General features: G+C 35.7%; 1 protein-coding gene across 12 annotated transcripts in view; it reads left to right on the forward strand.

Annotated features, from left to right (window-relative positions):
- Positions 1–27,240, forward strand: part of LOC118735137 (Krueppel homolog 1) — a 428,624-nt gene that overhangs the window by 59,310 nt on the left and 342,074 nt on the right. For 2 of the 12 annotated variants that reach the window (XM_036464769.1, XM_036464763.1), the window contains exon 2: positions 25,578–25,755. The exons of the other annotated variants lie outside the window; for them this stretch is intronic. The gene's annotated coding sequence lies outside the window, so the exon portion shown is untranslated. The remainder of the gene's footprint in view (positions 1–25,577; positions 25,756–27,240) is intronic. 12 annotated transcript variants of the gene reach the window in all.

Genomic DNA, 27,240 nt, shown 5'->3' on the forward strand with positions numbered 1-27,240 from the left:
TGTGAATTTCAAAATCGGCAAAACCAAAGGAACGGTACCACTGACGGCACCACCTCTCTTCTCTATCGGTGCTTCCCATTCGATACTTACTCGAGTACCGATACTTTCTGGCGATACTTGAATCGAGTAAAAGTATCGATACTTTATCAACATCGTTTGAACCCTGAGTCTCAGCACAGCGAAATACGCGCTGTCAAAATAAGTACACCTGGAAGCATATGCAATTGAATACAGCCCAAGCGAAATGCCAAGTTCGCTCGGGGCGTTTTGTGACGACAGATTTATATCTATCGCCCCGCTGGGCGATGACCAGTGTACATGCCAAAGGTGGCCATATTTCTTTTTTGCTTTCAAAGTTTAAGAAGAAAACAACATATAACACGAATTATATATGTTGGTTGAACAACACAGTTAACAATTGGTTAAATATGGCTTAAAATAAAAAAAAAAATATATAATAATTTCTCACTGCTTCCACAGCCGCCTCCATTTCCGGTTACCGGCGTATCACCCTCGTAACGTGGTTAAGTGGCTTTCTTCGTGGCGGAAATACTGCCTGGCTTGCCATGGTCACTTCCTTGTTGTGACTTTCTCTTCTTCACTGAGCTGGCGGAACCATCACGCCTTTCCCGTATCGGTGAACCGCTTCCTTCTCCTGTCGAAACCACTCCGTCTCCATTCCTGCCGACCTCTGCCCAACTAACCGCTTCCGTTGCTGGTGGAATCTTTGGGGCTTCCTCTAAGACCAACCATCTGCTGCAGTACTGGTTGTGGAAACCAACCTAAGTGGCACTGTCCTGTCGCGATAGGTTAGGATCATTCCCTGGAGGTCTATGTTCAGGCCTTGGCCAAGTAGGAAGCCAACGCCGATGTTGATTTCATCCCCAATGTCTGCCACTATAAACTTGGTATACGAGGCCACGCCCCCGATTATTCAGCCTCATTGCGAGATTCGTGCCGGTTGCAAGTCGTTTTTCGAGAGTCGAACCGTATTGAAAATTTCATGTCATTGCCTAAAATTTCGACTCGACTAGTGTATTAAAACGGAAAAACTTGGCAGCACTGCATAGTTTACGACGATTTTCATAGTTTACTTATTTCAGCGTGACAGTGGGCAATGCCAATGTTGTCGAGTCGTACAATTTAGCCTAAGTTACGATTTACGCAATGAGGCTGATTACCTCACATGGTACTTCTCCTATCACTTGGGTGCGGTCACCAGTTACAGTCTGTAGCTTTGCTCAAGTTAGTGGCTTCACATACCAAGTAGCCAAATCAGGTCGAATAATGGAATTTCACTCATATCCGTCCACATATCCACCAACAGTAACGTTGCTCGCTTTTCTGCCAATTTGCGAGACGGGGATTATGGGGCATTCAATTGCGGGAGCCAGTCGCCCCTTCCTGTGTTTACGTACTGCTGAACTGTTTGACCTGTTGGAACCCGTCTTACATTCGCGTGCGAAGGGGTCTGGTTTCCCGAAACTAAAGCTTTTTTCAGCACCATCCTTTCTCTCGGTTGGACTAGGAGTATTTTTCCCTGCCATCGAGTTGAGTGTTTTCAGGATCTCGTACAGCATCAGGTGTCTCTGCTTCTACTCGATGGGCTTTGTAGGCTGGCCACTTAGGAGCGCCGCCGATTCACGTGTCTGAGCATACGAGGCAGTTTTAGCAAATGTTGGCTTTGGATTCACATATGTCTTTCGTTTAGTGGTTTTCACCTTTTCGAGGTGCTCCAACTGCCAAGAGAGCCAACTTATCAATCTCTGGAGCGAATTCCTGTAGATACCCGTTGGATTTTTGGTAGTGATTCTCCAGCTCCATCTGGTAAATTTGCTTCCTGTGCTCCCTACCATAACGTCTCCCCACGGCACTCATCAACGCATCGTAATTGTTCCTCTCACGGTCAGGAATAGTCTGCAAGCACGATTGAGAGAATACAAAGGTTGCGCCGATCTCGGACCGCTATTCCTCTCTTAACGAATTTGACAGAATCGTTGTTTGCATGACGTCACACTGGTGCAACTTGTTTACGTTTTCCTTGCAACATTTTTTCTTCTTCTTCCATTCTTGCTCACGTTTTGGCATTTCTCTCTCGCAATTGCACCAGTGTGACGTCACACACAAGTTATTCTCAAAAATCCTCTCCGATCGGCGCAATCTTGTATTCTATCATTCTTGGTCTGCAAGATTTCCGCCGCAGGTCCTTTCAGTGCAACAAATAGCGCAGCGGATTTATCCTCCGCGCGCCACTTGTTTGCTGCAGCCGTCTTTTCGAACTGGAGCTTGAAGACCTGGAAAGGAATCGTGCCGTCAAAGGATTGAGTCTTTACCTTGGGAGCGCTTGTAGAAGCAGCTGGACGATTCAAATGCAAATCACGGAGGCGACCTTCCAACTCCTCTACCTTAGCCTCACCTTTGCCCTGTCTCTCTTAGATTTTATCCTGTATTTCCGTAATCTTTGCATCCTGTGCTTCCAGCTGGCATGATATACGTGTCTCTTGTGCTTGTAGCTGGGTTTCTAGCCGTTATAACACCTGTGCGGATACCTCTGATGATATACGAGTCTCTAGGGCTTGCATCTGGGATGACATCTGTGAGATGACAGCCAATAACGTGTTCATGTCGATAGCAGTTTATGAATTAGGACCCTTTTGCTGTTCTTCAACCTTCACGGATGTCTTCTGCACATTCTTCGACGAACAAGCAGTCTCATCATTTCGTTCGTCCTTCGTGGATGTCGCGTCGTCCTCACTATGGAAGTCATATCTATCAACGTCGAAGCCTTTATTTCCCATAGCCTCTCGCAGCCGTAATTCCTCTTTTCTTCCGGAGGTTGCTAAATTTTGCTTTTCCAACTCCTGTTTGAGTTCCTCGATCTTTAGGTCTTGAATTTTTGCCATTTTCAAAAATTTATCCTTCGGGATTTATTTAACAATCCCAATTCTGACACCAATTGTTACGATTATCCTTGAAAACTTGACGGATTTACCAAAAATCTCTAGGTTCGTATTGCTGGATTGTTAAATAAGAGCCCAAGATGACCAAATTACGGTACAATTAGTTTTATTGTACAACAAACAATTTACAATACTCGCTAACGCAATAACAACACTTTACAATACTCGTTAAAGCAATTACAATGCTGTACAAAACTTTCTAACATAATTTATCTCTGTTGCACAATTTGCTTGTACCTTGCTGATTCGCAACTCACTTGCAACTGGCTAACTTCGTTGTAGCAGGGGCCTTATATACCAGCGCTCGCACTCATGGCAACTCTAGAATGTTCTGGAATTCATGGCTCATTCTCTCATTCTCTCGCTGTTCGCAGTATTCATCCACTTGACGTTTCTCACTGTCGAATATTCTACGTCATTCCCTGAACATTCTGCCATTTTCATTGTTGTTCGTTTCGCGTTGCCGCAGTATTCGCCACATCATTATCAAACATATTACATACAAAACAAAAACTTTGGTAATTTGAATTCACAAAAACTTTTACAAACATAAAATACGGAAATAAATACTTATGTTTAGGAACTAACAGCCGCACTCAGAAACGTTCATTAAATTAGCTCTAACGGGTACTTAACTAATGATCGCTAAATCAGTTAATTAATGTTTCCTCGCAGAGTCAAAAATTATGAAATGAATAAATTGAAGTATGGCCCCAATTGCGGCCCTTTTTTGTGGAATCATTCACTTTTTTCGTTCAGTTTGAAATCAAATATAAAAATAAGCACTTATATCATTTTGCGCGCACTGCCCCAACAGTCGCAATGGTTAAGTGAGCAGAGCATTGGCGTGCCATTCGAGAGATTCGAGTTAGAGTCCTAGGGCAGGAAAATTTTATTTTTCCTTTTTAATTTATTTTATTTTCTTGTTCAATTTTTAAAAACTAATTTTATTTAGTTTTTTTCTTTTTTAATCTGATTTTCTTTTGATTTGTAGAATATATTGTTTTAAAAAGGAAACTATTTTTTTATTTCATATAATTTTCACAAACTGTTTGCTAAAAAAAACAAACCCACTAACAGGCCAATTCTGGCATCTGTCTTTCAACTCATTTCAGTCCTTCGAAAGACAAAAGTCTTTATATTCCAGCAGCTATCTTGAAAGCTCTTTTCGGTATTTCGGATGACTAAATAATTGAAACGAGGAGGATGCCGTTATTCTATTTATCGTTAGCAATACGTTTTCTAAAAACTAAACAATATTAATAAAATATTTTTTTAAAACAAGAAAAACTAAAAAAATGTGAACATGAAAGTAAATATAGAAAAAGCTTAGTTAAAAAGTTTCTAAACATTAAATAAATTAAAAAATATTTATTTTTTAAACAATAAAACTTAAAAATTAAAAGAAAATACGTTGCCGAGGATTGAACTCGGATCTCTCGAATGGCATGAAAGTGCCCTTGCTCACTGGGCCATTGCCACTGTTACAGCAACGTTATCTAAATTGAAATTTATTGGAAACAAACAAAAAAAAATTCAAAATCATTCGTTAAAGAGTTAAGTAAAGGTTCTTCTTTGCTTAACTTTAATGTTCATTAAATGCCGTTAACGAATCATTAACTGACTCTGAGAGGGAATTTTTTCAAATAGTTACTAAGGAACACCTTAAGTAATCATTAAACGGTTCTGAGTGCGGCTGTAAATCACATAAAAATTATGCAGTCTTTTGCAATCGACGGTATAAATTTGGAGTCATGGTAATCTTCTAAGCATTATTGTTACTACACAAAAATATTTAGTTACATACGTAGCATATCGGGGGCGTATATTCAATACTTTCTATCTGAACTTTTCACAAAAATTAGATTCTGATATATATATCCATCTAAGACTTAACTGTCATCAGTGATATTAATGCTGACCTCTATAACGCCGGCCAGAAGAATTCACTTTAAAATTGCAAAGTCATAGTTAACATCAGTGATGACAGCTAAGTCCCAGATAGGTTCTAACATCACAAAGTAGTTTCTGTGAAAATTGCAGATAGAGGGTATTGAACATAAGCCCTCGATATTTAATTTTAACATCGTTTCAATCATATACAGAGGTTTTGTATAAATAAAATACAAATAAACAAGTATATAAAACAGTGATCGGACTTAAAAAAAATTGTGTTGTAGAATCTGGAAAAAATGTGGTAGATTTCAAAAAAATGTGGTAGATCTCAGGTTTTGGATCAAACTTTGTGCAAAAATTAAAAAAATTCTGCAAGGTTTCACCTAAATTGCAAGCATTTTAATTAGAATCTAAAAGAAAAATTAATTTTAATATAATAAAGTGCAAGATTGAAGTTGCTAAAAATTGCGTTGGGTTTTGGCAATTTTTTTCCTTGACCGTGTAAAGCAGTTCCTTCCATATCAAGATATTTTTACGAACATATTTTGAACGATTTCTGCAACCTTGCGGAGTGCTGCCGGGTTTTCTTTTTATCACATCACGATGTAGCGAACAAATGTGGCACGTTCCAGAAACCGCTACTTGGGATTTGCCGATTTTGACAATTCCCAAGTAAAAGTAAACAACGCTTTAGAAACTTTAGATGCACTGAAATTTGCTAATAATTTCACAAAAATCGCCGTTTTTTAACATTTTCGCTATTAATACTTTTTATAAATCATATATTTTTAACACAATAAAACCACGTTTCCTGTCGAAAAATTTAATATTGAGAAAATTTATTATTTTACAGTTTATTTCATCCTCCCATTCTGCCTGTTGTTGGACAATTTTTCCTCTTAAGATTAAAATAAATTATGTCGGGCAAAAATAAAACTACTCAAAAACGCGAATATGTGGCAGATTTCAGGCCTTGTGTGGTAGATGTGGTAGATGCTCAAAAAAGTGACACAATGTGGAAGAAGTCCGATCACTAACATAAACCTAAAACTTTAACAAATTCATAAATATAGAAGTTATATATTTTTTATCCGTTTAAAAACATTTAGGTGTATTTAGAAATCCTTAAAACTTAATCGTTATTTTACATAAAAACATTTTTCGGCTTAAGCTTTTACGACGATTAACACTTCTTGTGAATCCCCTAATTAAATTATTTAGAAAGCTGGTTTGATTTTAAGAGTATTCTACGCGGGTTTAGTATTTTCCCTGCCCCGAAAAAACTCGTTAGCAAGGAACTGAAGTATCAACAATGCAGCTGAAGTATCAGCAAAAGCGTCTGTAAAAATGGGGCTACACGTCATTCTTTCGTGCCAAGAATATTTGGATCGTGATCAGTGTTGCCACGGACACATTTTTTTACCTACCAAAATTTCCTAAAAGCCAACCAAAACCTACCCAAATTTTGTTTAAGTTTTTAATTTTGACAATAATCAATGACAAGTTTATTAAAATTAAAGATAACATAAGCAGCTGGTACAATAAAAACAAATTAACTGCAATAAATCTGTGTTCGTAAAGAGTAGTAGCTTATTTCGGGAAGCTCGCTTTAGTATAATACGGCATTCCCTTTATTCTTTAAACGACAAGAAATTTTTTGATGAAACCTAATAAGAATATTGACTTCCTACTATCGGATATATTTCTTGCGCATTTATTTGCCAAAAGTTCTTCAACGGCTCGGCACATACATATTATTATTATTATAATTATACTTATTATTATTACGTCAGGAATACTCGCAATAAGATCTTTTGTACTAAACCCAGCCCACACGACTTGCAGTCTTTCTCTAGGGAAAGCCCCATTTTATTCAAATGGTACCTTAACTTGCAGTGTTCTGTAAGGACGCCTGTATGAATTCTAAGACTGCCGGCAAAATTCAAGGAGTCTTTCGGAGTTCCTCCTGAAGGAACTTATGAATCTCTTTGATTGTCTCATTTCCTTTGATTTCCGCTAGTGAGCAGCAATCTGAGATTCCTTCCAAAGTAGTAGTTCCTTCAATGAAGACATTCGTACACAGACTTCGTTTTCGTAAACTTCCGCCTGGAATATACATAGTTGGGTATGTGCCCATTGGCACACTTTTCTGGAATCTTGGTCCAAGTACGCCTGATCCGTCGGTATACCACACCTGGGACCTTTCGGCAATCATAGTTATTATCGCCTTTCAGGAATTCTGACCATGTAGAGTTTGAAGAAGGATAACTGGGGATCATCCAGGGATGGCTTAAGAATCCCGAATGGCCCCAAAGATCTCTACTTTTCATGCTTATCGTATTGGGCAGCCGTCCAGCATACCTCTTTTTCAATCAGAATAGGCAAAGGAGGAATGCCTGTAATGACACCAAGTGCATCCGTCTGCCTGAAGCGCCTAGCTCCTGTGATGACCACGCACACCAGTCGGTGCAGCTTGCTCAATACTTCAGTGGGTTTATTGACTTTTCAGTTATACATATGGGCAAATCTCCGGAACCGTGCGATTCAATGCAAAAAATACCTAAATGTTTCAATTGAACGTACAAAAATTAATTATACATCCAATTGTTTGAAATCCATTGAAGAAACATTAAATTCTTTTGTGTGATCCATTTTTCTCAAATGCTTAAAGAGTTATAGTAATAAACGATAATTTTTGAAAACTCAATGTTAGCGATTTTTCTAGAGGGCGTGGTTTTTGTCCGATTTAAAAAATTTTCAAGACAGTATTCAAGAAGGTCATATAAAATTTGGTACAGATTGGTGCAGTCGGTTTCGAGATACACATATTTGACATAAGTGAGCGGGCCACGCCCAGTTTCCAAAAAATTTTACGAAAAACTAATTTTTGCTTAAGATCCATTGAAAATATCATTTTGGAGTAAATATTTAAAAATTCGTTAATCGCATTGCCCAAAGATCTGAAATTCCTTACATATACACATACAAATTCCTGGCCGTATTTTAGACAAAAAGTATTTTGTATTTAGCATTTTCAACGAACTTTGTGAAGAATGTTAAACAATTTAGTAATTGCTGAAAGTTCAAAATGGAAAAGAACTTGAAATATTACATTTTTAATAATAATAACGAGTGACAGATTTCAAATTGTTACAGTTTATTTCCAAAGAGGAGCAGATAGTTTTCTCCATGATACAAAAAAGAAGGTAGTTTCATTTAACCGTTTTGCTGTTTTGATGCCATATGGCGTCATGCGATTTTGAATACTCACAGATTTAATTGAGCTTATCTGAAATTATATTTTTATATGCAAAGCTGTAATGGGAAGTATTATAAACTATATTTTAATACGGTATTGTTATTTTTATCCTTAGTAGATGAAAAATTTCAATTTTTAAACTTTACTAAATATCGATTTTCTTCTGCTTAGAAAGGTCTACATTAAAATACTATATTTTACCAAATAACCCAATAAATTAAAAACAAATAAATATGCTATAGTCTCTAAAATAGTGTCAAATATTGCTAGAACTTGTAATTTAATTTAAACAAGTAAGAAAGTCTAAGTTCGGGCGGCGCCGAACATTAAATACCCGGCGCACGTATTAAATATATGTTTTCACCTTACTGAAAGCTACCGCTACATGGTGAGCCGGGGTGTATCAATTTTGAGTAAATTAGCGTCCTTAAATTTCAAAATATTGAAGTTTCAAGCATTTCTAAAATTTACCGTTATATTAAAAGCCGATTTAAGCCCGATTTCAATCATTTTGGACGTTTTTCTTTTATGTGGCAAGCACAATAACCATACCGAGTTTGGTACAAATTGGTAGAACGGTTACCGAGATACATATATGTGATCATAAGTGGGCGGTGCCACGCCCATTTTCCACAATTTTATCACAAACGTATTTCTTGGTTAAGAACTGTTGCAAGCATCAATTTTGAATAAATTAGCTTTTATATTTACTGATTTATCGAAGATTTTGTATTTCTCTAAATTACCGTTATATGGGATGTGGGCGTGGTTATCGTCCGATTTTAAAAATTTTCGGCCATTTGGTATGTTGTGCGAAGGTCAACAACTGTGCCAAGTTTGGAAGAAATTGGTGTAGCGGTTACCAAGATATACACATGTAACCATAAGTGGGCGTGGGTACGCCCATTTTCCAAAAATTTATAATATTCTTATTTTTCGTCTGAAAATTATTGTAAATATCAATTTTGAGTGAATAATCTCCAGTATTTACTAAAATATCGCAGTTTTCGTATTTCTGGAAATTACCGTTATATGGGATGTGGGTGTGGTTATTGTCCGATTTTCAAAATTTTAAGCCATTTGGTATGCTGTGCGAAGGTCAACAACTGTGCCAAATTTGGAAGAAATTGGTGCAGCGGTTACCAAGATATATACATGTAACCATAAGTGGGCGTGGCTACGCCCATTTTCCAAAAATTTATAACGTTCTTATTTTTCGTCTAAAAATTATTGTAAATATCAATTTTGAGTGAATAAGCTCCATTAGTTGCTAAAATATCGCAGTTTTCGTATTTCTGAAAATTACCGTTATATGGGAAGTGGGCGTGGTTACAGTCCGATTTCGCCCATTTTCAATACCAACGTACCTTGGATAAATTGAAACCTACATACCAAATTTCGTTGAGATATCTCAATTTTTGCTCGAGTTTTCGTGTACACGGACGGACGGACAGACGGACAGACGGACGGACAGACAGACATGGCTTAATCAATTTCTCTTTTCATTCTGATCATTTATGTATACATTTGTCTATATCTATCTCGATTCGTTTTGGCTGTTACAAACAACCGTTATGTGAACAAAATTAATATACCCTTGTGCACAGGTGCGCTCGGGTATAAAAAGTGCTAATAAACGCGTGGTATATTTTTAAATGTGTATGATGCCATATGGCATCAATAATATTTGAAGGAGCTGAAATCCGCACCAGCAAATAACGATATATTGTACTGGGAAATCGCAACTGGTAAATTTTTTAAATGAATTATTAAATCTATGCATGTTCCAACTTATTTTATTAAATTTTTGTGGTGTTATTTAATTTGATTTGAATAAAATAAAATACCATATTAAAAAATCTTTGCATATTTTTTACACCAGTTAGTACAAATGATGCCATATGGCATCATTTCAAAAAACACTTTAGAATCACATTTTGGAAAAAAATTAAATTGAATTATTATATTATGTATTAAGGATTTTTAAAGCCCGAATCTAAAAAGATGTACCGAAAGGGTTAATGACATTCGTTGTTGTTGTTAACCATTTGACTTTTAATAAAATTATGACATTTCATCAAATTCATGCTACCTGATCACTAGAAGAAATATTTTTTTTTAAGCAGAAGATCTTATTTTATGGACTTGAAAATTGTGCCGGCTACATAATTTCGAAAATGGGCTTGACGACTAGATTTCAGAGCGCATAACGGAAATGTGTACTTACACATCGTCGTTTAAAGTACAAAACCGCGTAACTGACATTTTTTACCAAAAATTGGATTTGCTCACAAAAGCTCTTGGCTCAACCCTTATCCATTCGTCCTGAAATGCGATTTCTTTGTAAAAAGGGAACCATTTTGAAATATGAGTGTTTTTACTCTCTAGAAAATAATTTATGATACCTCGCATAAGCGCTTTTGCATTGTCTTGATACGCGGTTTTCATTTTAAATTAAAAATTTGTGAAAGTTAATGGTGATACGCTAATCTAATTTTTTCAAAAATCGGATGAGAAATTTAAAATGAAATTTGAAGCAAAATATAAAAAGGTTTTATTTGGGAAGAAAATTCTTTAGAATTTACATTTAGAAATAACAAAATAATGCACGCGTGGTTTTTATTATAAAATAAAAAGAACAATTACGATGAAGTCTTCTTTAATAGTTTATATTTTATATAATAGTTTTAATAAAAATAGTGCGAGCTACGTAAAAAAAAAAAAAATACCAAGCACTGATAATGGTTTTTGATTTGAAATGTTATTACATTGGTATAAATATGCGAAAGAAAATTCTCCGAGTTATTGTTTTAATATTATCAAAGTGGCAAGCCCGGTGATAATACTCACAACTTATGAAACTTCAAAAAAATGTATTATCCGTCAAAAGTTGTTTATTGAAACTACCTTCTTTTTTGTATCACGGTTTTCTCAACACCTAACAGGATAACCTAATATTCGCGGCTTGCGTTTTGGTACGCATGCCGTCGAATTTGTTTTTTTGCGTCACCCGAAATTGACTTGCATGCGTTTGCATTTGATTTCATTGAGCGAAACGTCAAATCAAAATGTCACGCAGAACAAAAATTGGAAATTGAGTTAGCTTCATACGCACGCCGTTCAATTTCGGATAATCTCATACAAGTTGCATGTGCACGAGAAATTTTTGACAATAAATTGGCGGCGTGCGTGAATATTAGGTTAGCCTGTAATGCATTTTCCAATATTACATTTACTCTGTGCTATGATTTTTGAAAGTCTCCGTTTTGCGCTGATAAATTTATACTCAAAAAACGTACAAAAGGTAGCCAAAGTGACACGTCAAAATTGTTATTTTAATTACTTTGATTGCTTATAAAAATTAAAATGACATTATTGCAATGAAAAAAATTAAATAAGTTACAAGAACTCGTCACATTTGTTATCAAAATTACCCAAGTTTTTTATAAAAAGTAAAATTACATTAATAAAATTAGTTTAAAGGTGAGTAACAGAAAAGCACACGGTTCCGGAGATTTTTCCATATATCGATGTTCATATTGTACATACATATCAGGGTTATTGCGAATATTCCCATTCGCATTCGCAACCGCGGAGCTTCCGCATTAATTTTAACATTCGCATTCGCAATAATCAATGCGGATCTTTTGCGAATGCGAATATTGAACGGACCGATAATAACAGTTATTTTCTTTACGAGTTAAACTTGGCCAAATATTTTTTATTCGAAACTAAAAGTCCTTTCCGGACAATAAATTAAATGAAAGAGGACTTAAATAGCTTTAAAACTGAAATGTCCAAACGAGCAAAGCCACCCACTGAAAAATATTTCAATAAAAAATGTTAATTAATTACCATAGAACAAACCTTGGGTCAGGTATATGAATTTCTTTAGTATTAAATGATATAAAAATATATATAAATAGAGGTGGTAACCTTCGTTCGTTATTTCTGTTTAAAAGCTATTTCAGTCCTCTTTCGCATGATACCAAATTTGATTAATTTTGATAAGCTGTTTGTTTATTATCCAAAAAAAACTTTCGGAATAAAAAATATTAGGCCAAGTTTAACTTAAAAAAAATAACTGTTATTTTCAGTCCCTGGAATATTATGCAAGTGCAATGACAAAACGTATATCTGGCCATTCACAGAAGAAAGGATCAAAAATGAATTACAAAAACTAAAATCGAAAAAACGCTGTTGACGTTACTGGTTCTCCACATTCAGAAACAACCAAAAGAATGAGAATGAAGAATTCTTTGGAAAACAACGGTGTTTAAACAACGATTTTGCCATGATACTAGATTGTGAAGATGAAAGTCAGGAGGATACATACGACATTTGCAGACCGATGCAATTCCCAAAAGGGAATTATTGCACCACAATTAAAAAAAAAAAATAACTGAAAGTTCTCTCGACTGGTGCAGCGTCAATCGAAAAGAACTTACAATTTTGTCAAGTTAGAAATTTTTCAAGTTTTTCGCAGGGAGCGGATCGTTATTTAGTGCCGCAGGTTTGATTTACGACCCTTTAAAAACTTTTTATTGAATACAATGTTCCAATTTTTAAATTCAAGTATTAAAAAAAATTACTAACCTTTCCATTTTTTATTTAACTAAATCACCTAATTTACTCACCTAAATTATTTCTTAACAAGTAAAAAAGTCTAAGTTCGGGCGGAGCCGAACATTAAATAACTGGCGCAAGTATTCAATATAGTTTTTTTACCTTTCCGAAAATTACCGCTACATGGTAAGCAGTGGTGGTTTTACGTCTATTTCAAACAACTTCGATAGAACGTTCAGTTAGACATAATGATATAAACTTATATAGATATATGTGGGCGGCATCACGCCCATTTTCCAAAATTCCATAATAACGTTATTTCTTTTCATGGGATTGTTGTTAGTATCAATTTTGGGTAAAATTAGCGTTATAAAAAGGTGGTCGTAATTTTAGTCAGATTTCAATAACTTTAAACGTTTTGCCTTTATGGGGCAACCACAATAATCGTACCGAGTTTGGTACACATTGATCGAACGGTTACCGAGATACGCATATGTGGTCATAAGTGGGCGGGGTCACGTCCATTTTCCAACATTTTATTATAAGCGTACTTTTTGCTATAGAATTATTGCAAACATCAATTTTGAATAAATTAGCTTCAGTATTTACTGATTTATCGAAGCTTTCTATTTCTCCACCGTTATGTGGGATGTGGGCGTGGTTATTATCCGATTTTTTTAATTTTCAACTGTTTGGTATTTTTTGTGAAGACCAACAACTGTGCCAAGTTTGGGAGAAATTGGTGGAGCGGTTCCCAAAAATTTATTTTCCCATTTTCCAAAAATGTATTATATTCAAATTTTTCGCCTAAAAATTATTGTACATATGTATCAATTTTTTGTTTTTTTTATGTATCCGTCCTACGCTCAAAAGAAGTACACATACCAAGTTTCGTTAAGATATCCCAATTTTTACTCGAGTGATCGTGTGCACAGACGGTTACTCTTTTCTTTATGTATACTTTGTCTATATCTGTCTCGATTAGTTTTGCCTGTTACAAACAACCGTTATGTGAACAAAGTTATAATACCCTTGCGTACAACTGCGCTCGGGTATAAAAATACTTGACATCCGCATTCGCATCCTCATCCGCGGATGTTAGCTTTTAAACTTCCGCATCCGCATTCGCGTCCGCAGATGTCTAAAATTCCACATTCGCAACATCCCTGATACATATATTGGCAATAATTAGGGTATACGTTTTTACCTACGAATCGGGTTACATGTTTGCGGTCGCCGTTGTAAGAACGCACCGGTGAAATATTCGTGTAAACAAGGTTGATAAAATGTTCAGAGATACATACATATTTTCAACTTTTCGCTATAGCTATTATTGTCGTGGGACCTACCAAAATCCAATCTAACCTACCAAGCTACCAAATGGAGAAAAACCTACCAGTTTTGGTAGGAAAAGCTCATGTATGGCAACACTGATCGTGATCCAAAGTGAGACCGAACTAGTGAACTAGTTCATTGAGATGCACTAGTTCTTTAGTTCATTTAGTTCAAGAACTACACATGCATAGTTTCAAGCATATATGTATGTAACACTTCTTTATTGGCAGTAAGCTACCCTGCAAGAACAGTGACTATCATTTGACAAATCATTTGAGTGGGAAGACTGATAGCGATTTCTGTAACTGGCTACCTACAAGTTTCTATAAAATTCTAAAGGGCAGTGTGAAAAATCTGATGGAAAGTTTTTTGTACGTGTGATGCTTCATCTCCTTCTAACATATACGTTTTGGCATATTGCTAGACTGCTTACTCCCTTTGAGTTCGGCATTCAAATTTTAATCACCAGTGATGTAAATCTTCGACAATTATGAGTGATCAACCTTGATAGAAATATAAGTCAGCAATGTGCAATCAGATATGATGTAATAACCGATCAATCATGGCACATCAAGTCTGACATGTTTTCATATCATTGTTGATTACTCACAGTTGATGTAAAAATTCGTAAATTCTGATCTCTCACAGATGATATAGAAATCTATCATTTATTACACATTAAATACTTGTTTTTTCTTTTATTTTCATAAAACCTTATGAACTATTTATTAATCATCAAAAAAATTAGAAGCTAAGTACATTCCATTAAACATCAAATTAGCAACTAAATATATTACACTAAGTACAATACATTAAACATTGAATAAACAAATAAAATGTGGCCAAAAATTAAGGGCCCGTAGTCATAGTCAAAATAAAGTCGACTTTAAAGTTAGTTGCAGCTTTTTGACATAATTTTCAATGGGATATCTGTCAAAAAAGCTGGAACTAACTTTAAAGTCGACTTTATTTTGACTATGACTACGGGCCAAGCAAACTAAGGCGTTTCTATTATTTTGCTACCAGCGTACATATGTACATACTTAAATCTAATATCTTAAAATCATACATTTCCTGTCGATGTGTTTTTAGATTTTTTGGTGCAAGCGGTGATGGCTGAGCTCAATTGCCTTCTTGATTTCTTTTTCGAACTCAACAAGACTTTATTTTTAAATGCATCTATGTGGAATGAAATAAATGATCAAAAAATTTGTATTGTTAAAAGATATGTACATATGTATACGGTAGTGGCCACATAATTAGGGATACCTTTTGTTTTCCTCCAATGACGTAGTTGCGAAGTGAGTTCTGATTGGTTGAAATATTTTACGAAGAAGGAGAGTACCAAGGCGAATTTATACAAGGTGGTGTTGATGGCGAAATTAGATTTTCGCCGAGGTACGTCTTAATGTCAAAATGCTGTGTTTGTTGTAAAATGAATTCGCCTTGTTTACAACAAACACATCATTTTGACATTCAGTAGTACCGCGGCGAAAATTTAATTCGCCATCAACACCACCTTGTATAAATTCGCCTTGGAGAGTACACAAAACGCAGAAAATGTAGTTGCCGTATAGCATATTTTAGGAATCCTAATCAAATGGGAATTTTTGATATAAAATCGTGGCAAAGCTTATTATAACAACACAAAATGTTATAACTTCACGTGAAACTGGATTAACATAATAATATTCGTACAATAGTGACAAATGAAATGTTAATCGAATGCAAATTGAAATTTGCTGGTGATTTTATTCTTGAAAGTGAGCAGAACGCACTCGCGTATTTTTAAATAAAAAGCGTTCATAACATTGCCAAAATTTCGCTACCGAAATTGCAATTCATCTTTAGACATACGGTAAAACCTAAATTACCTTCTTCAGTGTAGTTTTTGCAATCAAAAATATGGCATTTATATTTTTAATAATTTAAATAAACTCAAAGACGCAGAAAAAAGCACAAACCTCGACGCAAATTGTCAAACGGTAAATATCGGGGTTACACATATTTGAAATAAAACTTAATGTATTTTTGACTAAAATAGTGTATTTTTATAAGATATTTTTTTGGGAATCTGGCAACTCCAAAAATTGAGCCATCTACGTCATCAAGATGGCGGCCATGGCTGATGTCGTAACCTTGTATTCTATGAACCTTGGTTTTGTGGCTTTCTCTCCCATCTTCCGTCCCAGTTAAACTTCCGCAATGCCTCGTGCGAAAATAAATTTTTAACCCGCAGTCAATGAACATATTTTTTGTCACCCCGTCAATGAACTGGGTGTGTCACACCCTAGAAAAAATATATGCATATATAGAAAAACCCTACAGTTAAAGCTATTTTTTATGTCTTTTAATTGATTTAATAATATTTGTGTTGGAAAAAAGCAAAAACAGCGTATTTAGTTCATTTAGCATATTTTTTTTGTTTTTAATTTTTAATATTAAAAAATTTATACAAAATTAAGTGCTTTCAGCTATATTATGTTTTAAGTAAGAAGTAGGGTAGGAACTTTAAAATTTTTTTTGTAAACAAGTATAAGTACAAGTACTCAAAAAAATGTGCATACTTTAAAGAGTTTTTCGTTACAAATATCGCGAAACAATATATAAATCGCACGTATAAAAATTCTTACGTAGGCAATGAACATGGGTGTGAGACACCCGAACGAAAGTTTTCGACTATATACACGCACTTGTTCACGACCAATCAAAGATTAAATGACCGCGATCGTAGCTGTACTTGTTAGCTGCAGCTACAAGGAATTTCGCGACATCATGGCACCAAATGGTCAAACAGTACGTATTTCAAAACGGATCGGGTGTTTCACACCCATTATCATTGACGGCGGGTTAATAACGCTGGCTGCGTCCTCAGACACACCTTTTATTTTTATGATATATGTAAGTGGCTCTGGATCTTTTAATTTCGTTTCTATTAGGACTGCAGTGGTAGAGAGCTGGCGATGTCGATGTAATTTTTTTTTTCCACAGCACTTTGAGTTTTGAGCGCCTTTTCGTTTTGCGTCTTTCTTTTTTCTGTTGATGTGCGCATTTGAACTTCTTCAGTACCAAGTACTTTATTATACGGTTTTATGTATTACGTTTATATTAAAAAAAAAGTCATGCCACAATAATAACTTTTATTTTTACGTGCTTTTGCTAAGAACAGGTTCGAATAAATGGTAAAAATATTATATAAACTAATTACAGTGCTATCTGGGGCGAGTGAACTAATTAATGCAAGACCAGTTCATAAAATGCAGATTGTTCACTATATCCAGATTGAGTTTTTTGTTCTTTCAAATCAATTTTATTGCGCAGTACGTCTTTTGAAGTTAAATTTTTAAGAACTCTGAAACGTCGTCTTTTCCCTCAGCTAATGCCAACACATGTTTCCTGTTGTTGTTGTATCGTTGTCGTCAAGCTCTATTAGCGGTAGACCCTGGAAGCGTGCAGCCTCGATGGGGTCTGTCCATAAGGCCAGAGGCGTTAGCAGGGTGGGGTTCAGTGCGAATGCGGGGAATTCATTTGGCACATCTGCAATTTATTCTGCTCAAGTATGAGTTCAACCTGCTGCAGTAGCCAGATCGAAGTTGGGCTATGCGGTCCGAGTCTCCCGAGGCAGACGAAGCTTTGTCTCGTCCACGTGTGGTGGTTGCGTGCCCAGAACGGCATACACAGGTCGAGAGTCTATATAACTGTCGGTAGGCTGTTGAGTCCAGAGGTAGTTTTATGAACCCCCGGACTTCGTCCGTCAGTTCATATAGATGCCTTCTGACGTGCCGTCGCGAGGGTTCTTCCGCAAGCAGATGTCTGTTCGGGTACCTAACACGGTGACACCCTACTAGGAATTGCTTGCAGAGCATTGTGTTACGCTCCTTAATCGGGAGCATATTGGCCTCGTTGCGCAGGTGATGTTTCGGCAACATCAGAAGGCATCCTGTCGCTGTCTGAGTGCCGTGTTTTGGCAAGTCTGCAGTTTCATCCACTGCGTCCTACTAGTCCCCGATAACCACACAGGCGTTGCATAGTTCAGAACCGGGCGGCTAATTGCCTTGTACGTTGCCAGCAACGTTTCTTTGTTCTTTGTCTTAGGGGAGAAGGTTAGGCTCCGTGCAGTGACGAAGCGAGAAAGCTCGGTGAAATAACCATTATCGAGCAATCGTCAGCATAAGAGACAATCGAGACTACCTCTGGTGGTTGAGGGAGCTTAGAAATGTAAATGTTGAACAGTAGTGGGGAAAGGGCGCCACCCTGTTGAACTCGCTGATTTATTTTCCTAGGTTTGCTCGATTTGTCTCTAAAGATCACTGACGACCACTCAGGTATTTCGCAGCCCACCGTTTGTCTTCTAGTAGCGTTACTTGAATAGTTCTCTCACATGGGGGGTTTCGGTTAAGGCCACGAATTATTTGGGAGTTTATGGCGTCAAGTGCTGTTGTTGTGCTGTGCACTTTACGGAACCCCTGCTTATGCTTCGCTTCGAGTAGAAGGGCCTCTAGTGTCTTCGCTACCGGGGAAAGGTGAGCTATCGGGCGAGAAGACTCTCCTTTGGTGGACGGTTTCCCCGGTGGACAATCACCTCACGGTTGACCAAAGCTTGCTCACACCAGAGACGAAGTTACAGGTCTTCAGATGGTCTTCCCACTTCTTCCGCTTATGTACGTTCACTAGTTGTCGAATCTCCGAGTTGAGATCCCTGATACGGGGATTTACGGGATCGGCCTGGCGAAGGGTTTAACCTTTTTGTTATTAAATTTGTCGTTACAGTTTTGAATTTGGAAGGAATTGGTTTTAAATTTTGTTCACTCTAGAAAGACTCAAAATTGTTCACTCTATAGAGTACTCAACGGAAAAATTTTCATGTTCACTGTTTCGAGGTGTTCGTAGCATCGGGTGTTCACTCCAGCCAGATAACATTGTAAGTTCAAAATTATATCCAAGTACTTCAGTACTCGACATTATTTGGCAGGTACAACTACTTTTGTTGAGCACAAAATGCAGCCCTAGTGAATCTTGCGGTTACTATGGCAACCAACTACCGTTACTTCTATCAGCATTGCCACTCACTTGATCGATCAAATGACCATTCACTACAGGGCCAAACTGACGTATACAATTTGGCATATGGGTTAGTTTTCGTTGTGAATGTGTTAGAGTTTCTGTCAATCGCGTCTTGTAGGGTAAGTTTTCAATGTGTAAGGATTCCGAAACAGTGTGCAAACCCCTTTTTATTTTAGTGTGGTAGAATCGCAACAAAATTTGGTAGATTTGAATAAGATGTGGTAGCTTTTCCAATTCATATTTTATTGGGTATACATATCGCATACCGTCGTCAAAAGAGGCACAACTCAAAAATTAGATCGGGAAATATAAAAATCCTACAGATGGATTTATGCAAAAAATCTACCAAATTATTTTTCCATTGCATAATACTTTAGCATATATATATATGCGGATTTTTGCAATATTAAAAAGTTAAGGCACATATCGTCGTTTAAAGTGCAAAACCGCGTATCAACAAAATGCAAAACCGCGTATGTGAAGTTGTAGAAACTATTTTCTAGAGCGTAAAAACACTCATATTTCAAATTGGTTCCCTCTTTTAAAAAGCAATCGCATTTCTAGATAGTATATTTCAGGACGAATGGATAAGGATTGAGCCAAGAGCTTGTGTGATCAAATCCAATTTTTTAAACGACGATATATATTTAAATCATAATTTATGATGTACTTTTTAAAAAATTTATTGTTTAATTGTTCGTATAAAAATTGAGCTGAAATTTTAGAGTTATGTGAAAATGTTTTTGTTATTTTATGAGCTTATAACAATTATATTCAACAATTTTTATTGAGCTCGAGGCCGTTTTTTAAATGAAAATTTATTGTGGAAAAGCAACAATAATTTGAAAAAATGGTAGAAGTGATAGCTATTTCGGAAATCACCACACCTAAAAAGTTAAACATTCTAATAATAGAAATATTAACAAAAACCAACAACCACATGATGAAGTGAATTGCAGCGGAATAGCTGCGCTTGATTGTAGTTGGCTTAGCATGTCAAATAGTGGAAATAAGAAACAAGAATTAACAAGGCGAACGTAGGCAACTGGCTGAGTCAGTGGGATCGTCGGTTCGAATCCTACTGAAAGAAGTCTGATGAGGAAATGTGGTGATTTCCGAAAAGTGACAGGTAATAAGGTCAATGGAAATAAGGTCAATTGACTTTATTTCGCACCAGGATTACCTTTTCAAAAGCGAAATAAAGTCAGTAAAAATTTGGAAATAAAGTCATTGACGCTATTTCCTCGTGCTTAAAGTATGTCGATCCATAGAAAAAATGTTGTTCTTACAATAAACATTGTCCCGTAAGTGTTGTTTTTTAATAGATGAAAAAGGTTATTGCCAAATCCTCAGTGTTGTGATATTAATCCACACACAATCATGAACTGCCACCATTTGATTTTATTAAAAAAATTTAAATTACGAATATGTAAAAACACGATGCGAAAAACTAAACGCCTGCGCACAGCTGGAATACGAGAAATGTTTGAAGAAAAAGTGCAGGAATGATCCATAACTTGCAAAACCTGTTTCGTTTCCACAAAAATAAAGCGAACACTATTAAATTGAAGAAACAGTCCATGTCCAAAAACCCCGGAGGAACACTGAAAGAATTTTGTGTTTTAAATTAGCATATTTTGAACGAATTCGGAATGTCTAAGGTGGAAAAGAAACCAACTTTTCTATAAGGAAACAATTATAGAAAAAGAATTTTCTTACACTGTATTCATGTCTCCGCCAGAAATTTGTGACTACATTAGTTAAAAGCACCTAAGGAGAACGACGACATTATTTATTAGATGGCACATTCAACAGGCCAATGTGCCAAAATGCGGATATAAACAATTATTGATTATTTAATATCGGAACCGAAATCATATGAGTTAATTGATTGGCTTTCACACACTTTTGAAACACAAATTATGTGCTTTTTTACAGCAGACAAGTTGTTGCCCCCAAAAAAAAAAGTGCCAAATAGAAAAATAAAAGTTCCAAAAAAGGTGTCATTCCTTTTAATCATTCACATTTAGCAATAAAATGAAGCTACATTTTCCAAACACAAGTGCAATGATAAAATAAGATAAACCAGTTGAATAGCCTTTATAAATTAGAAAATTTTAGCTGAGAAAAAGAGTTGCACGCAAAGGATTTCGTAAAAATGTATTGAAATGTAACTTTTTTTTACAAAAGTGCCATTTTGGCACTTTGTGCCAAATTGAAAAATTAAGTGCCATTTGAAGTAAAATAGGGACAAATGGTAAGGTTTGAGCCAAGTTGGCATCCCTGCTTCCAATAACTTACAAATATAAAAATGTGAAATATCGAGGGCTTGAATTCATTAATACCCTCTACCTGCAATTTTCACAAAAACTAATTTGTGATTTTAGAAACCATCTGGGACTTATTACCTGTCGTTATATAAGGTAGCATTAATATCATTGATGACAGCTAAAGCTTAGGTGGATTTTTATATCAGAATCTGAACTTTGTGAAAAGTGTGCAGATAGAGGGTATTTTATTTAATATATGCCCTCGATGTTTAAAATATATAAAAATTTTATTTCAACGTCTACAAAAAATAAATCTACCCGCGTTACAGCACGGCGGGAGACGGAGAAGGGGGGGTCGGGGGAGGCCGCGGCGTAGCGTGACGTGGTGTGCGCGCCGGTCACGCACCAGGGTGGGAAATAAAGTCAATTGACCTTACTTACGTTGATCTTATTACCTGTCACCTTCCGAAATAGCTATCACTTCTACAATTTTTTCAAATTATTGTTGCTTTGCCACAGTAAATTTTCATTTAAAAAACGGCCTCGAGCTCAATAAAAATTGTTGAATATAATTGTTATAATGCCATAAAATAACAAAAACAAATAACTTGAGGACGAGCACACCTAAAAAGTTAAACATTCTAATAATAGAAATATTAACAAAAACCAACAAAACCAACAACCACATGATCAGCGGAATAGCTGCGCTTGATTGTAGTTGGCTTAGCATGTCAAATAGTGGAAATAAACAACAAGTATTAACAAGGCGAACTTAGCACAGTGCGTAGGCAACTGGCTGAGTCAGTGGGATCTTCGGTTCGAATCCTACTAAAAGAAGTCTGATGAGGAAATGTGGTGATTTCCGAAATAGCTATCACTCCTACCATTTTTTTCAAATTATTGTTGCGTTTTCACAATAAATTTTCATTTAAATGACGGCCTCGAGCTCAGTAAAAATTATTGAATACAGTTATGTGAAAATTTTAAACAAATGTTCTGCCTAAAAATGTGGTAGATTTTAAGCCTTGTGTGGTAGATGTGGTAGACACCAAAATTTTAGAAAATATATGGTAGAGCTCTGCACACTGTTCCGAAATTAAAACGAGACAGTCTAGTACTGTTTATGTGTATGTATTGTGTACGTGAGTGCCGTTTTTGTGTATGTGTTTTCTACATACTAGAGGTTTACGCCGACAGGCTTTGCGGCGGCGCCGACGCCGGCGCGTCTGGAAACGCCGGCGCTACTGCTCATTAGGTAGATTTCAAAGAGCCATGAGGCTACTAATCTTATCATTTCAACTCGTCGGCGTTAGGCATTCGCCATGCCAATTATTCTATTATTATAATTCTATTTATTTCATTATTGAATTAGTTTTAAATTTAAATATTGTTACTTCCTACTTGAATTAAAATGTAGAGTGTCTGGCGCTGATTGATGGGCGAACAGAAGAAGGTCTGAGGTATATACATACATACACATACGGATCTCTATGTTCTCTACAGATCCGTATATACTATTTAAATTTAAAGAAATAAAAAAGTTTTAAAAGTTTAGTTATTGGGGTAATTTATGTCGCTCTCAATAAATTTTAGCAATAATCTTATCAACCGTTATGTTAAATTACGGAGTTCTTACGATTTTTTGCGAATTACATATTGAAAACAAGGTTGGTATACTTTTTTTTCAATAGTTTAACCCATCAACTAGAACCAGCACGGGCCTTTTTGACCCACTGTTGAAAAAAATGGCTTATAGATGGTTAAAATTTCCACTAAAATATGAAGCGCCAAATTTTTCTAAGGAGAACCGAATGTAATGAAAAATAATACTAATGTTTACCATAAAGAGGGAACTTTAACCCTGTGTAGAAAACATTGCGATGCGAAGGAGCAAAACCTTCCTGCGGTTTGACCACCACTAAGGAATGCTAACGTAATTTTCACACAGCCACCTAGTACTTGTATACGTATGTGGGACCCCAGAATAAAATAACTTACGAATGTAAATATTAGCAAAAAATATGTTTGTTTAAAATATTAAAATATTATCTTTATTTTATCTCCTATAATTGAGGAGTTAGAAGCAAAGAGGCCGCTTCTATTAAAACTGCTTTCTGAGATATTGGCGTTAAAGTTTTTGATGTGTTATAACCAGGCAACGGATTTTTAGGACCTAAAAACCTATAAAAAAGGCAAAATAAAATAACGAAATAGGCTGGAAAAGGCAAAATAAAATAGCGAAAAAGGCAGGAAAAGGCACTAGGTATTGCAAAAAAAAAAGCAAAATAAGGCACTAAAAAAAGACAGAAAATACGAGGAACAATCAAAAAATACATTTATTTTAGAAATGTTTGTATTACAAGTAAAAAGAGAAAAACTATGAACTAATTTCATTATATGAAATATTTGTACTTTGAATCTTTGAGTATTTTATCCTTTCGAGTTTCTAACTCATAAAACTTTAGTCTGTATAGTTGTAGTAACATTGAACCACAATATGCATTTTGAAGTTTTCTGGCAGCATTTTCATTCAATTTTCGCGAAGAAAAGCCTTGAATGTACTAAATGTGCGCTCGACGTAAGTTGATACAAGTGGAGCCCAATCGAAATATGGAACGTTGGAAACGTTGATATTATCAGGAATAGGGGCGTTTTCCTCGCCCTTTACAATTTTATCCACACCCCTTATTGTCTCCAAGCCTACGTTAGCTGAGAAAACGGCTTTGAATTTTTCCAACACGAATTTGACAAGAGGTCCCTGCGCTTCTATAAGCCGCATGGGCATGTGTATACTTTTTAATCTTAAAACAAAAAAAAATTGTAAATGCTATAATCACTTTTTTAAAGGTAGAAAAGGCAAAAAAGGCAAATATCTTAAAAAAGGCAAAAAAAGGCAAATATCTTAAAAAAGGCAAAAAAAGGCACAATCAAATGTGTATATATGGAATCAGGGAAAGCTAAATCGTGGACATTCTTAATCGAATATACTCTATCTCTTTAGCAGAAATAAAGGCAATTTCCATAAAGTCCGTTCCCTGGTTATAACTTACAACAACATTGTAGTAGGCGTATAAAAAAGTAGTATTGTTGTAGTATTGAAAAGAATTGTCTACTGCGGGAAAAAATCGTTAGATTACCAGTATTCGACCCCAATTTAACTGCAATAAACGCTTTCGTCGAAAAATATGTTACCTATGGTTTTTTCTGAGTTACGCTGTTTTTGGAAAAATAAACGAGATCATATTCCTGTCCAGTGACCCAAATTATGCAATAAAAAATAATTTAAAAATGTAATTTTCATTTCGTAAAATTGTGTTTTTATACAAGTAGAATTTAGTTCCTTCAAACGATGTATTCAATGTACATACATCACGAAAATTTTGTACAAAATTCCTTAGGCGCCGAACGCCGCCGCCGCGCCGATTTTTCGCTCTTCTTCTTCTTTTTAAATAGCAAAACTTTAAAAACATATATTCATGATTGTGTAAGATGTTGTTAGTACCACAAATCTTATTGACAAAAGTAATTGAGATTTTAACTCGGTTCGGAAAAAATTGCGGTGATGTCATTCAAAAACATTTTATGCTCTTTAAAATTTGTTTGGGAAGTTCACATAAATATTAGTATAATATTAATATACATACTGTCTATGGGATGAATGCTCCTTTTAGGAGGACGCTAGCACAGTTTAATGCGTATTCTTCTTCCTTAGACTTTGATTTCTCATACTCTAAGTCTACTTTTAAGAATCTACTTGTAAGGCTCTTGTCATAAGGTTGTATGACAACCTATGTATTTAACTATCATATAGTCTGTAAACATCCTGTTTGTTGTTGATTAATAATAAATAAATAAATAAATAATTGATCGTTTTAACGAGTTCTTTTTAGTGAGTACTTTTTCGACTTGTCCATAACTTTGATTTATATTCTGAGAAAACAAAGTTTGGTGTTATATGCGCAGTCGTAAACTCGCGAAAATAAATTAATCAGCTAAAAAGAAAATAGGTGAATAAAGGTATAAAGATAAGAATAGTGAACAAGCGAACTTTTCAAAACGAAATGGACGAAAAAATAATGGAAAACCAAAGACAGGCTGAAGGCCGCTTTGGATGTATTTGATCATCGCACTGATGTTATGAAAAAGGTTTTGTGTGAAAATGTGGGTTAAATAAATAAATAAATAAATATTGGATTTATTTGCAATTAATATTTTATTCCGTTTCAGATGACTAACAGGAACGAGAAAATGGCTCAAAATCGCCTATTGCGCGAGTGTAAAGTAATTTTGGCGAAGGTGCTGCAGTCAGTTGGAAAAATGGCCGGCGAAATCGTGGATGAATGAATATTGGAAGTTGCTGGAAGTGGAAGAAAACCTGAATGAGCACGAATACGCCACTGCAATGGTAATTTTTACATTCAAAACCTGGTCGAAACTAAGTACCTATTTTCTAAAAGAGAAAACGCACATACATACACTGAAGGGCGCTTCTGGAGGGGGCACCGAAATTGCGCATATGGAAACTGTGCATTTAGACATTATTTCGGTTTCAACCGAAACTGTGCATGTATGCTTTATTTCGGTTTTTGCCATATGCATTATTTCGGTTTTCAACCGAAACTGTGCATGTATGCATTATTTCGGTTTTCTAACGAAAATGTGCATATGGATAATTTCGTTTTTTCTAATATGAATTATTTACTTCTACTTAGTAAGGGTTTTAATCCCTAAGCGCGGCCGAAAGCCGCCTACGCAGAGAGAAGCTCTGCGCAAAAATACTTCCGCCCTTCTTTTCCGGCAACACAGAAAGGAGAGTTCTACTATATAGGGCTATAATCCCTAAGCGCGGCCGAGGGCCGCCTACGCAGAAAGAAGTTCGTTTTCATGTATGCACTATTTCGGTTTTTGTCATATGCATTATTTCGGTTTTGAGTCGAAACTGTGCATCAGTGGCGTAGCCAGGCGGGGAGTGGATTTGGGGGGATAGATCCCCCCGTTCGTCAGTGAAATGAATTTTTTTATTTTTGAATTAATAACACAATACTATTTTACCCTTACGATTTATAATTTTTTTTATTTCAGACTGATGACAAATTATTTTTTAATGAATATATAAAATTATCGGTTGGTGGATTATGTATTTGAATATTTGCGAAATATACAAGGCCATTTTGCTTAGTTCCCCACAGTGTTGGGAAATAAAATTGTTCCTTCAGTACGAAATCTATACAAAAACTGAACTTTTCGACTGTAAATTGTATCGACTTTTTAATTTGCTCATATGCATGCATGCATACAGAGATTCCCTTCAAGACCAATGATTTGATGGTATTCACGAGAAAGTTTATGTAGGTACATTTACATATTTTACACTTTTAACATAAATGTCAAGGAAGATATTTATACCTTTCATGAGCATGAAATGGTATTATAACTTTGGTCCGATGTTTGTAAGCACCAGAATAAGAAGAGATATACCCATTAAAATGTATACTTAAATGATCAGAACGTCGAGCTGAGTCGATTTAGCCATGTCCGTCCGTCTGTCTGTCTGTCTGTTTGTATGCAATGTAGTCTCTCAGTTTTCGAGATATTCGGATGAAATTTGGTAAGTAGGTGTATTTTTATAGTTTATTAATCATTTGTCCGAACCGGAAGAATCGGACCACTATAACATATAGCTCCCATACAACTGATTGTTCAGATATGAGATTTTTCGTTATAACTTCTCCATTTATGCAGCTAGGAACATGAACTTTTGCAATACTTCCACCCATTATCAACAGAAAACTTAAAGTGAAAATTACAAAGATCGGGTCATTATAACCTATACCTCCCATACAACTGATTGTTCAGATATAAGTTTTTTCGTTATAACTCCTCCATCTAA

Source organism: Rhagoletis pomonella, unplaced genomic scaffold (assembly GCF_013731165.1).
Source record: "Rhagoletis pomonella isolate Grant_MI unplaced genomic scaffold, Rhpom_1.0 Rhpom_scaffold_00003, whole genome shotgun sequence".
In the NCBI taxonomy this organism is placed as follows: Eukaryota; Metazoa; Arthropoda; class Insecta; order Diptera; family Tephritidae; genus Rhagoletis; species Rhagoletis pomonella.